The 16,197-nt window shown below is 47.8% G+C and overlaps 1 protein-coding gene across 4 annotated transcripts in view; it reads right to left on the bottom strand.

The window, feature by feature from the left end:
- The window catches only part of LOC134966447 (carotenoid-cleaving dioxygenase, mitochondrial-like), a 405,306-nt gene that overhangs the window by 26,090 nt on the left and 363,019 nt on the right, over positions 1-16,197 (bottom strand). The window lies entirely within an intron of this gene.

The following is a 16,197-nucleotide window of genomic DNA, read 5'->3' as shown; positions in this document are numbered from 1 at the left end:
TGGATACCAAGCCCTCCTTGGCCAGTCTGGGGCAATGAGGATTGCTCGAACCCTTGTTCTTCTTATGATTTTTAGAACTTTCGGTATCAGTGGAAGTGGAGGGAAGACATATATCGACCGAAACACCCACTGGGTCACCAGTGCATCCACTGCTACTGCTTGAGGGTCTCTCGACCTGGAACAATATCTCTGAAGCTTCTTGTTGAGACGAGATGCCATCATGTCTACTTGAGGAACTCCCCAAAGACTTGTCACCTCTGTGAAGACTTCTTGGTGGAGGCCCCATTCTCCTGGATGGAGATCGTGTCTGCTTAGGAAGTCTGCTTCACAGTTGTCCACTCCCGGAATGAAAATTGCTGACAGAGCTCTTGCATGCCTTTCTGCCCAGAGGAGGATCTTTGTCACCTCTGCGATTGCCGTTCTGCTTTTCGTTCTGCCTTGACGGTTTATGTGCGTGACTGCTCTTACATTGTCTGACTTGATCTGCACGGGTTGATCTTGAAGAAGATGTACCGCTTGTAGAAGGCCGTTGTAAATGGCTCTCAATTCCAGAACGTTTATGTGAAGGCAGGTTTCCTGACTTGACCATTTTCCTTGGAAGCTTTCCCCCTGTGTGACTGCTCCCTAGCCTCAGAGACTTGCATCCGTGGTTACTAGGACCCAGTCCTTAATCCCAAACCTGCGTCCCTCTAGTAGGTGAGAACTGTGTAGCCACCACGGGAGCGAAATCCTGCCTTTGGAGGACAGGATTATCTTCCGGTGCATGTGTAGGTGGGATCCGGACTACTTGTCCAACAGGTCCCACTGGAATACTCTGGCATGGAATCGGCTAAACTGTATGGCCTCGTAGGCCGCCACCATTTTCCCCAACAACCGAATGCATTGATGTATTGACACTCTTGTTGGTTTCAAAATTTGTTTGACCATTCTCTGGATTTCCAGAGCGTTTTCTACTGGAAGAAATACTCTCTGTACTTCTGTGTCCAGTATCATCCCCAGAAAGGACAATCTTGTCGTTGGTTCCAATTGTGACTTCAGAAAATTCATGATCCAACCGTGTTGTTTGAGTACTGACAGGGAGAGTGCAATGTTCTGCACCAACCGTTCCCTGGATCTCACTTTTATCAGGAAATCGTCCAGGTAAGGCATTATATTGACTCCTTGTTGTCGAAGGAGGACCATCATCTCTGCCATCACCTTGGTGAATACCCTCGGTGCCGTGGAGAGCCCGAACGGCAACGTCTGGAATTGGTAATGGCAATCCTGTACTGCGAATCTCAGATAAGCTTGGTGAGGAGGATAAATGGGAACATGCAAGTAAGCATCTTTTATGTCTACTGACACCATGAATTCCCCTTCCTCCAGACTGGAAATCACTGCCCTCAGAGATTCCATCTTGAACTTGAACCTTTTGAGGTAGAGATTCAGATTTTTCAGGTTTAAAATTGGTCTGACCGAGCCATCCAGCTTCGGAACTACGAAAAGGCTTGAATAAAAACCTTCTCCTTGCTGTGACAAGGGTACCAGGACAATGACTTGATCATGACACAATTTTTGAACTGCAGCTGTTACGACTTCTCTGTCTGGAAGAGAAGCTGGCAAGGTCGATTTGAAAAATCGGCATGGGGGGACGTCTTGAAACTCCAGTTTGTATCCATGGGACACTACTTGTAAGACCCATGGGTCCAGGCCAGATTGAAGCCAGATCTGACTGAAAAGTTTCAGACGTGCTCCCACCCGAGCGGACTCCCGCAAGGGAGCCCCAGCATCATGCTGCAGATTTGGCAGAAGCAGGGGTTGATTTCTGCTCCTGCGATCCTGGAGATGCTGCAGATTTCTTTCCTCTTCCCCTTCCTCTACCGGCAAAGAAGGGGGAACCTTTGGTATTTTTGTATTTGTTTTTCGCCGGTGCAGGAGCATAAGGCAAGAATGTCGACTTACCTGCGGTAGCCGCAGATACTAACGCATCCAGCCCATCTCCAAACAAGGCCTCACCTTTATATGGGAGAGCCTCCATATTTCTTTTGGAATCTGCATCAGCATTCCACTGGCGAATTCACAATGCCCTCCGAGCTGATACTGCCATGGTAGCGGCTTTTGAACCCAAGAGTCCAATATCTTTCATGGCTTCTTGCATGTATAAAAATATGCCTTCTCCTGAGGTACAGGAGGGGCTTCCGTAACTTCCAAAACTTCCTTTATAGCAACAATCATATATTGAATGGTTTTTGCCAATTTAGGATCTATCCCCCTGGAATCACTATCTACGACACAGGAATCAGAATCCGTGTCGGTATCAGTATGTACTATTTGTGCAAATGGTCTCTTATGTGACCCAGAGGGGTCACCTGTGGATGAAAAGGCAGAACTATGAAAAATCACATCTTCCACTGATTTTCTCCAGCTCTCTGCTTGAGACTCAGACTTATCTAATCTCTTACTGATATGATTCACACTATCACGTAATTCTTTCACCCATTCAGGCTCGTGGTGTGCCGGCAGCCCCACCACATTACAACTCTGTGTCCCTAAAATGGCTCCCTCAGGGGAAGAGCTCCCTGCCTCAGACATGTTACACACGTGCACAAACACACCACAGACACTGTGGGATTATAGGGGAAAGACCCACAGTAAAATCTGTCAGAAGGACACAGATAGGATTTGCCAGTTCACAACCCAGTGCCAGTAATAAATTGTCTGTGAAACACAAAAAGCCCACTGACATGCAGCGCTTTTATAATGGTAATCACACAATATATAGCACCAAATTTCACTGTGGCCCCCCCCTGTTTTGCATCCTGATACTTGGTTCAGCAGTGGAGGAGGACCAGCGTTCTTCTCTGCAGCCTGGAAGGAGAGAAAATAGCGCTGAGCAGTGTGCTGGCTGACTGAGAAGGAAGCCCTGCCCCTGTAATGGCGCGTTTCTCCTCAGCATTTATGAGGCAATTCTTATACTGGCGGGGGTAGGACTGTGACTCAGCATCTTATGCCCCTTTATTTTCCAGTTTTACTAGGTTTCATGCTGCCCAGGGTGCCCGCCCTGCACCCTGCAGTGCCTGTGTATGTGTGGGTAGCATGGCGCGCAGCGTTTCCGCCCGCTGCGCGGTACCTTTTAGCCGTCACGATGTCTGAAGAATTCTTCTTACACTCACCTGTCTTCTGACTTCTGGCTCTTTAAGGGGGGTGACGGCGGGCTGTGGGAGTGAGCACATAGCCGCAGCTAGCGTTCCGTTCCCTTCAGGAGCTAATGGTGTCCTGTCTGCCAGAAGCAGAGCCATGAAACTATTCAGGAAGTTGGTTCCTACTTCTGCCCCCTAAGTCCCACAAAGCAGGGAGACTGTTGCCAGCAGTTCTCCCTGAAAATAAAAAACCTAACATAAGTCTTTTCAGAAAAACTCAGTAGAGCTCCCCTGGAGTGCATCCAGTCTGCCTGGGCACATTTTCTAAACTGAGGTCTGAAGGAGGGGCATAGAAGGAGGAGCCAGTTCACACTCTTGAAAAGTCTTAAAGTGCCCATGGCTCCTGCGGAACCGTCTATACCCCCATGGTACTGAAGTGTACCCCAGCATCCTCTAGGACGTATGAGAAAAATAGGCCCCAAACAGCAGATGATGCAAAGAAGAAAAAGAGGTGCAATGAGGTAGCTGGATGGCTAAGCTAAGCGACACATGTGTGCGGTACAAACACCTGGCGCATCTAGGAGTGGCACTGCAATGGCAGACATGATGGCACTTAAAAAAACTGGGCCCCAAACAGCACATCATGCAAAGAAGAAAAAGAGGTGCAATGAGGTAGCTGTATGACTAAGCTAAGCGACACAAGTGTGCGGCACAAACAACATGGGACGTGCTGGAATTTGCCCAGATGTAATACACGCACAATATTGGTGGCATAGGAGAGCGTACCCCTAAACCACACACACACATACACACACACACACGGCAGAGCCTGTAAAATTAATCTGGGTAATAATAACCCTTTTATTTGGAGCTATTATAATAATATGCAGCACAGGCGAGCGTACCCCTACACCACACAGGGCAAACCCTGTAAAAATGATTTGGATAATAATATAAGTAATGTATATAACCCTTTTATTTGGAGTAAATAATAAACAGCACAGGACACCACCACTGGACTTATAGCAGCACAAGACACCACCACTGAACTGATGCAGCACAAGAAAGCAGCACTGGACTGGACTTATACGGCAGTACCCCTGGACTCATACGGCAGTACCACTGGAGTTGTATGGCAGTGTCAGACAGGATGGCATTTTTAAAAATTAGGACCCAAACAGCACATGATGCAAAGAAGAAAAAGAGGTGCAAGATGGAATTGTCCTTGAGCCCTCCCACCCACCCTTATGTTGTATAAACAGGACATGCACACTTTAACAAACCAATCATTTCAGCGATAGGGTCTCCCACCCGACTGTGGCTGAAATGAGTGGTTTGTTTGGGCACCCACCAAAAAAGAAGCAATCAATCTCTCCCTGCACAAACTGGCTCTACAGAGGCAAGATGTTGACCTCATCCTCCAATTCTTCACCCCTTTCAGTGTGTACATCCTCCTCCTCACAGAGTATTAATTCATCCCCAATGGAATCAACCATCACAGGTCCCTGTGTACTTTCTGGAGGCAATTGCTGGTAAAGGTCTTCCTAGAGGAATTTACAATTCATTTTGATGAACATCATCTTCTCCACATTTTGTGGAAATAACCTCCTACACCGATCGCTGACAAGGTGACCGGCTGAACTAAACACTTTTTCGGAGTACACACTGGAGGGGCGGGGCAACTTAGGTAAAATAAAGCCAGTTTGAGCAAGGGCATCCAAATTGCCTATTTTTCCTGCCAGTATACATATGGACTGTCTGACATGCCTACTTGGATGCTGTCACTCATGTAATCCTCCAACATTCATGCAGTGACAGTAGACATGTCAGTAATTGTTGGCAGGTCCTTCAGTCCAGACCAGATGTCAGCACTCGCTCCTGACTACCCTGCATCACCGCCAGCGGGTGGGCTAGGAAATCTTATCCTTTTCCTCGCAGCCCCAGTTGCAGAAGAAAATGAAGGAGGAGTTGTTGATGGGTCACGTTCCACTTGAGTTGACAATTTTCTCACCAGCAGGTCTTTGAACCTCTGCAGTCTTGTGTCTGCCGGAAAGAGAGATACAACGTAGGCTTTAAACCTAGGATCGAGCACGGTGGCCAAATTGTAGTGCTCTGATTTCAACAGAATGACCACCTTTGAATCCTGGCAAAGCAAAGAAAAGGGCTCCATCCACAAGTCCCACATACTTTGCGGAATCGCTCCGTCTTAGCTCCTCCTTCAATTTCTCCAGCTGCTTCTGCAAAATCCTGATGAGGGGAATGACCTGACTCAAGCTGGCACTGTCTGAACTGACTTCACATGTGGCAAAGTCAAAGGGTTGGAGAACCTTGCACAAGACAGAAATCATTCTCCACTGCGCTTGAATCAGGTGCATTCCTTTGCCTATATCGTAGAGGGATGTATAGGCTTGAATGGCCTTTTGCTGCTCCTCCATCCTCTGAAGCATATAGAGTGTTGAATTCCACCTCATTACCAGGTTGCTTCAGGTGGTGGCAGGGCAGGTTCAGGAGTGTTTGCTGGTGCTCCAGTCTTCAGCACGCGGTGGCTGAACGCCAAAAGTGGCCCGTAATTTTTCGGGCCACCGACAGCATATCCTGCACGCCCTTGTCATTTTTGAAAAAATTCTGCAACACTAAATTAATTGTATGTGCAAAACATGCTGGAATTTGCCCAGATGTAATGCACGCACAATATTAGTGGCGTTGTCCGATATCACAAATCCCCAGGAGAGTCTAAGTGGGGTAAGCCATTGTGCGATGATGTACCTCAGTTTCCGAAAGAGGTTGTCAGTGGTGTGCCTCTTACAGAAACCGGTGTTACACAGCGTAGCCTGCCTAGGAACGAGCTGGCGTTTATGAGCTGCTGCTATTGGTGCAGCTGCTGTTGTTGCTGTGGGAGGCAATACATCTACCCAGTGGGCTGTCAGTCATGTAGTCCTTAGTTTGCCCTGCTCCACTTGTCCACATGTCCGTGGTTAAGTGGACAGTGGGTACAACTGCATTTTTTAGGACACTGAGGACACTTTTTCTGACATCTCTGTACATTCTCGATATCGCATGCCTAGTGAAGTGGAAACCTAGATGGGATTTGGTACCTGGGGGAGACTACCTCCATTAATTCTCTAAGTCCCACTGAACCAATGGCGGATACCGGATGCACGTCTAACACCAACATAGCTGTCGAGGCCTCAGTTATCCACTTTGCAACAGGATGACTGCTGTCATATTTCATCTTCCTCACAAAGGACTGTTGGACAGTCATTTGCTTAGTTGAAGTAGTACAAGTGGTCTTCCGACTTTCCCTCTGGGTTGATGATCGACTCCCAGCAGCAACAACAGCAGCGTCAGCAACAGCAGCAGTAGGCGTTACACTCAAGGAACCTCCAGAGTAATCTCGGTTAGGAGAGGACTCCTCAGTCTTGCCAGTAACATGGCCTGCAGGATTACTGACGTTCCTGACTGAGGAGGAAGTTGACGTTGAGGGAGTTGGTGGTGTGGCTTGCAGGAGCTTGGGTACAAGAGGAAGTAGGGATTTAGGTCTCAGTGAACTGCTTACGCTTTTACCCAAAGTTTCACAACTTGACACTAACTTCTGATGAATGCGCAGCAGGTGACATATAAGGGAGGATGTTCCTAGGTGGTTAATGTCCTTACCTCTACTTAATACAGATTGACAAGAGGCAACACATGGCTTGACACCTGTTGTCCGAATTTGTGGAGAAATAATTCCACACCGAATAGGTGGCTTTTTTGGTATTTTGCCCAGGCATCACAATGGGCTTCTTCATCCCACGGACAACAGGTGTCTCCCCCGGTGCCTGATTTAAACAAACCACATCACCATCAGAATCCTCATTGTAAACTTCCTCCTCAGCGCCAGCAACACCCATATCGTCATCCTGGTGTTCTTCAACAGTGACATCTTCAATTTGAATATAATAAACTGGACTGTGGGTGCTACTTCCAGCATTTGCAGAGGGCATGCAAATGGTGGAAGGAGCCACCTCTTCCCATCCAGTGTTGGGAAGGTAAGGCATCGTAACCGCCGACACACTTGGATTCTCCTCGGGGATTTGTGATACCATCTTAGAATGCACAGTTCTTTGCTGTGCTTTTGCCAGCTTAACTCTTATCGTTTTTCTAGCTGGAGGATGAAGGCTTCCATCGTCATGTGAAGCTGAACCACTAGTCATGAACATAGGCCAGGGCCTTAGCTGTGCTTTGCCACTCTGTGTCGTAAATGGCATATATGTAAGTTTACGTTTCTCCTCAGACCATTTCAATTTATTTTTTGGGGTCTTTTTACTGAACTTTGGCTTTTTGGATTTTACATGCCGTCTACTATCACATTGGGCATCGGCCTTGGCAGACAACGGTGATGGCATTTCATTGTCTATGTCATGACTAGTGGCAGCTTCAGCACTAGGAGGAAGTGGTTCTTGATCTTTCCCTATTTTATCCTCCAAATTTTTGTTCTTCATTATTTTTCTGGAGTTATATAACAATATACGGTACAGGAGAGATTACCTCTACACCACACAGGGCAAACCCTGTGAAAATTATTTGGATTAAATATTAATAACCCCTTTATTTGGAGTAAATAATATACAGCACAGTACAGCACCACTGAACTTATATGGCAGCACCACTGGACTGGACTTATACGGCAGTACCACAGGAATAATACGGCAGTATCACTGGAATTATACGGCAGTATCACTGGAATTATATGGCAGTACCACTGGACTTATATGGCAGTACCACTGGACTGGATTTATAAGGCAGTATCACTGGACGAATACACCAGTACCACTGGAATTATACGGCAGTATCACTGGAATTATACGTCAGTATCACTGGAATTATATGGCAGTACCACTGGACTGGATTTATACGGCAACACCACTGGAGTTATACGCCAGTATCACTGGAATTATATGGCAGTATCACTGGAATTATACGGCAGTACCACTGGACATATACGGCAGTATTACTGGAATTATATGGCAGTACCACTGGACATATACGGCAGTATCACTGGACACATACGGCAGTATCACTGGACATATACGGCAGTACCACTGGACATATACAGCAGCACAGGGACACCACCACTGGACTGATGCAGGATAACACAGCACCACTGCAATGGACAGGACTTATACAGCAGCACTGGACTAATGCAGCACAAGACACCACCACTGGACTGATGCAGCACAACACAGCACCACTGGACTGGACTTATACAGCAGCACTGGACATATGGCAGCAGAGGACACCATCACTGTGACTGGACTGATGCAGCACAAGACACTACCACTGTACTGATGCAGGACAACACAGCACCACTGCAATGGACTGGACTTATACAGCAGCACTGGACATATGGTAGCAGAGAACACCACCACTGTGACTGGACTGATGCAGCACAAGACACCACCACTGGACAGATGCAGCTCAACACAGCACCACTGGACTGGACTTATACAGCAGCACTGAACATATGGCAGCAGAGGACACCATCACTGTGACTGGACTGATGCAGCACAAGACACTACCACTGAACTGATGCAGGACAACACAGCACCACTGCAATGGACTGGACTTATACAGCAGCACTGGACATATGGTAGCAGAGAACACCACCACTGTGACTGGACTGATGCAGCACAAGACACCACCACTGGACAGATGCAGCTCAACACAGCACCACTGGACTGGACTTATACAGCAGCACTGGACATACGGCAGCAGAGGACACCACCACTGTGACTGGACTGATGCAGCACAAGACACTACCACTGAACTGATGCTGGACACTGAGGGGGTCATTCCAAGTTGATCGCTAACTGCCGTTGTTCGCAGCACAGCGATCAGTGAAAAAATAAGAATTTACTTACCGATAATTCTATTTCTCGGAGTCCGTAGTGGATGCTGGGGTTCCTGAAAGGACCATGGGGGATAGCGGCTCCGCAGGAGACAGGGCACAAAAAGTAAAGCTTTAGGATCAGGTGGTGTGCACTGGCTCCTCCCCCTATGACCCTCCTCCAAGCCTCAGTTAGGATACTGTGCCCGGACGAGCGTACACAATAAGGAAGGATTTATGAATCCCGGGTAAGACTCATACCAGCCACACCAATCACACTGTACAACCTGTGATCTGAACCCAGTTAACAGTATGATAACAGCGGAGCCTCTGAAAAGATGGCTCACAACAAATAATAACCCGATTTTTGTAACTATGTACAAGTAATGCAGATAATCCGCACTTGGGATGGGCGCCCAGCATCCACTACGGACTCCGAGAAATAGAATTATCGGTAAGTAAATTCTTATTTTCTCTATCGTCCTAGTGGATGCTGGGGTTCCTGAAAGGACCATGGGGATTATACCAAAGCTCCCAAACGGGCGGGAGAGTGCGGATGACTCTGCAGCACCGAATGAGAGAACTCCAGGTCCTCCTTAGCCAGGGTATCAAATTTGTAGGATTTTACAAACGTGTTTGCCCCTGACTAAATAGCCGCTCGGCAAAGTTGTAAAGCCGAGACTCCTCGGGCAGCCGCCCAAGATGAGCCCACCTTCCTTGTGGAATGGGCATTTACATATTTTGGCTGTGGCAGGCCTGCCACAGAATGTGCAAGCTGAATTGTATTACACATCCAACTAGCAAAAGTCTGCTTAGAAGCAAGAGCACCCAGTTTGTTGGGTGCATACAGGATAACAGCAAGTCAGTTTTCCTGACTCCAGCCGTCCTGGAACCTATATTTTCAGGGCCCTGACCACATCTAGCAACTTGGAGTCCTCCAAGTCCCTAGTAGGCGCAAGACACCACAATAAGCTGGTTCAGGTGAAACACTGACACCACCTTAGGGAGAGAACTGGGGACGAGTCCGCAGCTCTGCCCTGTCCGAATGGACAAACAGATATGGGCTTTTTTGAGAAAAAAACCACCAATTTGACACTCGCCTGGTCCAGGCCAGGTCCAAGAGCATGTTCACTTTTCATGTGAGATGCTTCAAATCCACAGATTTGACTGGTTTTAAACCAATGTGTTTTGAGGAATCCCAGAACTACGTTGAGATCCCACAGTGCCACTGGAGGCACAAAAGGGGGTTGTATATGCAATACTCCCTTGACAAACTTCTGGACTTCAGGAACTGAAGCCAATTCTTTCTGGAAGAAAAATCGACAGGGCCGAAATTTGAACCTTAATGGACCCCAATTTGAGGCCCATAGACACTCCTGTTTGCAGGAAATGCAGGAATCGACCGAGTTGAAATTTCTTCGTGGGGCCTTCCTGGCCTCACACCACGCAACATATTTTCGCCACATGTGGTGATAATGTTGTGCGGTCACCTCCTTTCTGGCTTTGACCAGGGTAGGAATGACCTCTTCCTGAATGCCTTTTCCCTTAGGATCCGGCGTTCCACCGCCATGCCGTCAAACGCAGCTGCGGTAAGTCTTGGAACAGACATGGTACTTGCTGAAACAAGTCCCTTCTTAGCGGCAGAGGCCATAAGTCCTCTGTGAGCATCTCTTGAAGTTCCGGGTACCAAGTCCTTCTTGGCCAATCCGGAGCCATGAGTATAGTTCTTACTCCTCTACGTCTTATAATTCTCAGTACCTTAGGTATGAAAAGCAGAGGATGGAACACCTACACCGACTGGTACACCCACGGTGTTACCAGAACGTCCACAGCTATTGCCTGAGGGTCTCTTAACCTGGCGCAATACCTGTCCCGTTTTTTTGTTCAGACGGGACGCCATCATGTCCACCTTTGGTAATTCCCAACGGTTTACAATCATGTGGAAAACTTCCCCATGAAGTTCCCACTCTGCCGGGCGGAGGTCGTGCCTACTGAGGAAGTCTGCTTCCCAGTTTCCATTCCCGGAATGAAACACTGCTGACATTGCTATCACATGATTTTCCGCCCAGCGAAAAGTCCTTGCAGTTTTTGCCACTGCCCTCCTGCTTCTTGTGCCGCCCTGTCTATTTACGTGGGCGACTGCCGTGATGTTTTATCCCACTGGATCAATACCGGCTGACCTTGAAGCAGAGGTCTTGCTAAGCTTAGAGCATTATAAATTTACCCTTAGCTATATTTATGTGGAGAAAAGTCTCCAGACTTGATCACACTCCCTGGAAATTTTTTCCTTGTGTGACTGCTCCCCAGCCTCTCGGGCTGGTCTCCGTGGTCACCAACATCCAAAACTGAATGCCGAATCTGCGGCCCTCTAGAAGATGAGCACTCTGTAACCACCACAGGAGAGACACCCTTGTCCTTGGATATAGGGTTATCCGCTGATGCATCTGAAGATGCGATCCGGACCATTTGTCCAGCAGATCCCACTGAAAAGTTCTTGCATGAAATCTGCCGACTGGAATTGCTTCGAAGGAAGTCACCATTTTTTTACCATGGCCCTTGTGCAATGATGCACTGATTTTAGGAGGTTCCTGACTAGCTCGGATAACTCCCTGGCTTTCTCTTCCGGGAGAAACACCTTTTTCTGGACTGTGTCCAGAATCATCCCTAAGCACAGGAGACTTGTTGTCGGGATCAGCTGCGATTTTGGAATATTTAGAATCCACCCCTGCTGTTGTAACAGTATCCGAGATAGTGCTACTCCGACCTCCACTGTTCCCTGGACTTTGCCCTTATCAGGAGATCGTCCAAGTAAGGGATAATTAAGACGCCTTTTCTTCGAAGAAGAACCATCATTTCGGCCATTACCTTGGTAAAGACCCGGGGTGCCGTGGACAATCCAAACGGCAGCGTCTGAAACTGATAGTGACAGTTCTGTACCACGAACCTGAGGTACCCTTAGTGATAAGGGCAAATTTGGGACATGGAGGTAAGCATCCCTGATGTCTCGGGACACCATATAGTCCCCTTCTTCCCGGTTCGTTATCACTGCTCTGAGTGACTCCATCTTGATTTGAACCTTTGTAAGTGTTCAAATTTTTTTAGATTTAGAATAGGTCTCACCTAACCTTCTGGCTTCAGTACCACAATATAGTGTGGAATAATACCCCTTTTCTTGTTGTAGGAGGGGTAATTTAATTATCACCTGCTGGGAATACAGCTCGTGAATTGTTTCCCATACTGCCTCCTTGTCGGAGGGAGACCTTGGTAAAGCAGACTTCAGGAGCCTGCGCAGGGGAAACGTCTCGACATTCCAATCTGTACCCCTGGGATACTACTTGTAGGATCCAGGGGTCCTGTACGGTCTCAGCGTCATGCTGAGAGCTTGTCAGAAGCGGTGGAACGCTTCTGTTCCTGGGAATGGGCTGCCTGCTGCAGTCTTCTTCCCTTTCCTCTATCCCTGGGCAGATATGACTCTTATAGGGACGAAAGGACTGAAGCTGAAAAGACGGTGTCTTTTTCTGCAGAGATGTGACTTAGGGTAAAAACGGTGGATTTTCCAGCAGTTGCCGTGGCCACCAGGTCCGATGGACCGACCCCAAATAACTCCTCTTCCTTTATACGGCAATACACCTTTGTGCCGTTTGGAATCTGCATCACCTGACCACTGTCGTGTCCATAAACATCTTCTGGCAGATATGGACATCGCACTTACTCTTGATGCCAGAGTGCAAATATCCCTCTGTGCATCTCGCATATATAGAAATGCATCCTTTAAATGCTCTATAGTCAATAAAATACTGTCCCTGTCAAGGGTATCAATATTTTTAGTCAGGGAATCCGACCAAGCCACCCCAGCTCTGCACATCCAGGCTGAGGCGATTGCTGGTCGCAGTATAACACCAGTATGTGTGTATATACTTTTTATGATATTTTCCAGCCTCCTGTCAGCTGGCTCCTTGAGGACGGCCCTATCTATAGACGGTACCGCCACTTGTTCTGATAAGCGTGTGAGCGCCTTATCCACCCTAAGGGGTGTTTCCCAACGCGCCCTAACTTCTGGCGGGAAAGGGTATACCGCCCATATTTTCTATCGGGGGGAACCCACGCATCATCACACACTTCATTTAATTTATCTGATTCAGGAAAAACTACGGTAGTTTTTTCACATCCCACATAATACCCTCTTTTGTGGTACTTGTAGTATCAGAAATATGTAACACCTCCTTCATTGCCCTTAACGTGTGGCCCTAATAAGGAATACGTTTGTTTATTCACCGTCGACACTGGATTCAGTGTCCCTGTCTGTGTCTGTGTCGACCGACTAAAGTAAACGGGCATTTTAAAACCCCTGACGGTGTTTTTGAGACGTCTGGACCGGTACTAATTGTTTGTCGGCCGTCTCATGTCGTCAACCGACCTTGGCGCGTGTTGACATTATCACGTAATTCCCTAAATAAGCCATCCATTCCGGTGTCGACTCCCTAGAGAGTGACATCACCATTACAGGCAATTGCTCCGCCTCCTCACCAACATCGTCCTCATACATGTCGACACACACGTACCGACACACAGCACACACACAGGGAATGCTCTGATAGAGGACAGGACCTACTAGCCCTTTGGAGAGACAGAGGGAGAGTTTGCCAGCACACACCAAAAACGCTATAATTATATAGGGACAACCTTATATAAGTGTTTTCCCTTATAGCATCTTTTTTATATATTTCTAACGCCAAATTAGTGCCCCCCCTCTCTGTTTTAACCCTGTTTCTGTAGTGCAGTGCAGGGGAGAGCCTGGGAGCCTTCCCTCCAGCCTTTCTGTGAGGGAAAATGGCGCTGTGTGCTGAGGAGATAGGCCCCGCCCCTTTTTCGGCGGCCTCGTCTCCCGCTCTTAACGGATTCTGGCAGGGGTTAAATATCTCCATATAGCCCCCGGAGGCTATATGTGAGGTATTTTTAGCCAAAAATAGGTTTTCATTGCCTCCCAGGGCGCCCCCCTCCCAGCGCCCTGCACCCTCAGTGACTGCCGTGTGAAGTGTGCTGAGAGGAAATGGCGCACAGCTGCAGTGCTGTGCGCTACCTTAAGAAGACTGAGGAGTCTTCATGCCGCCGATTCTGGACCTTCTTCTTGTTTCAGCATCTGCAAGGGGGCCGGCGGCGAGGCTCCGGTGACCATCCAGGCTGTACCTGTGATCGTCCCTCTGGAGCTAATGTCCTGTAGCCAAAGAAGCCAATCCATCCTGCACGCAGGTGAGTTCACTTCTTCTCCCCTAAGTCCCTCGTTGCAGTGATCCTGTTGCCAGCAGGACTCACTGTAAAATAAAAAACCTAAGCTAAACTTTTCTAAGCAGCTCTTTAGGAGAGCCACCTAGATTGCACCCTTCTCGGCCGGGCACAAAAATCTAACTGAGGCTTGGAGGAGGGTCATAGGGGGAGGAGCCAGTGCACACCACCTGATCCTAAAGCTTTACTTTTTGTGCCCTGTCTCCTGCGGAGCCGCTATCCCCCATGGTCCTTTCAGGAACCCCAGCATCCACTAGGACGATAGAGAAAAACGGCTAATCTGTACATGCGTATGCACCGTAATGCGCACGCGCGACGTACGGGTACAAAGTCCTTTTGTGGTTTTGCACAGGTTCTAGCGAAGCTTTCAGTCGCACAGCACAATGCAAGAAGATTGACATGAAGTGGGCGTTTCTGGGTGTCAACCGACCGTTTTTAGGGAGTGCTTAGAAAAACGTAGGAGTGTCGGGGAAAACATAGGTGTGGCTGGGCGAACACTGGGCGGGTGTGTGATGTCAAAAGCTGTCCCTCCGTCGTTAGAATCAACGCACACGAAGAGTAACTACAGGGCTGGTCTTGTTTTGCACAAAACGATTTTGCAGGCGCTCTGCTGCACAAGCGTTCGCACTTCTGCAAAGCGAAAATACACTCCCCAGTGGGCGGCAACAATGCGATCAACTCAGAATGACCCCCTGAGGACGGAGACACGTCCTCTCTCTACACTCTTCAATGCCGGAGTGAAAATGGCGGCGGCGACGCGCGGCTCCTTATATAGAATATAAACCCCGTGAGAATCCAACAGCGCAATAATGACGTTTATGGTTTTCGAGTCAGACGGGAAAACCCGAGCCTGACTCGGATCCGAGCTCAGATAGTGAAATTCGGAGGGGTTTGGTTCTCAGGGAAGCGAACCCGCTAATCTCTAGTAACAACCACATTTAAATAAGTATACATGTAGTTAAATATCATGCTTCTGTAGATGCAGACACCAAAGTCCATTGCATCTAGACTCTGATCTGCAGCTATTTACCCACACAGAATAACTGGCCTGTTTATGTCCCAAGTTATTACCCAACACAGTGTCTTCAGGATGTTCATACAACACTCCCACCTGTTCCATTCCATTGTCACTACCCCAGTACAGGAACACGTTTGCCATGGGATGTCTCTTGCCTGTCCACCCACCAAAGCAATTCATACTTTGTGACTCAACACCTTGAAACATGAGAACAAAGGGGAGAAGTATGAAGCCTAAAGATTAGAGAAGTGAACAAGTGGAGGAGTTGCCAATAGCAGCTTATAATTAGCAATTTATAGACTGTACTTGATAAATGCCAGCTAGAAGGTGTTTGGTGCTGGGTTCCAATGTATAGATAGACAGTCAATAGGTCGTCCCCATATGGTCGACGTGCATTAGGTCGACATGGTCAAAAGATCGACTGGTAAAAGGTCAACACAACTTTTTGGGATTGTTTTCAACATTTACTGTCTATGTGGGCTTTGAATGGTAATAGTAACCTGCCTGGAGTGTGGGGAGTAAAGTGAGCCCACAAGGGTTTATGTTTGCACTAATTGTGGTCTCAGTGTGTGAAATGGACACATTTTGGGCAAAAAACATATAGACCTTTTTGTGTTGACCATGTCCATGTCGACATTTTGTACCTGTCGACCTTAGACACAGCTGACCTTTTGAATGTCGACCATTTGAAAGTCGACCATATGGTGTCAACCTATTAACTATCTATCTAAAATGTGTAGATCTACAGTATTATACCACATCCATTGGTGCTATGGGCAAATTCTCCACTTGTCCACTCTTTAAGAGTCTTGATACATGTTCCCCAAAGTCCAGGAGCACCAGTGTAATAAACATGCATGATTACCTAAGCCCACTGCTTCTCCATGTTTCCCACCACAAACACTGCAAAT

The sequence above is a fragment of the Pseudophryne corroboree genome, chromosome 10 (genome assembly GCF_028390025.1).
Source record: "Pseudophryne corroboree isolate aPseCor3 chromosome 10, aPseCor3.hap2, whole genome shotgun sequence".
NCBI classification, from domain to species: domain Eukaryota; kingdom Metazoa; phylum Chordata; class Amphibia; order Anura; family Myobatrachidae; genus Pseudophryne; species Pseudophryne corroboree.
Note: the sequence above shows the minus strand (reverse complement) of the source record. Positions and strands in the feature narration are given on the sequence as shown.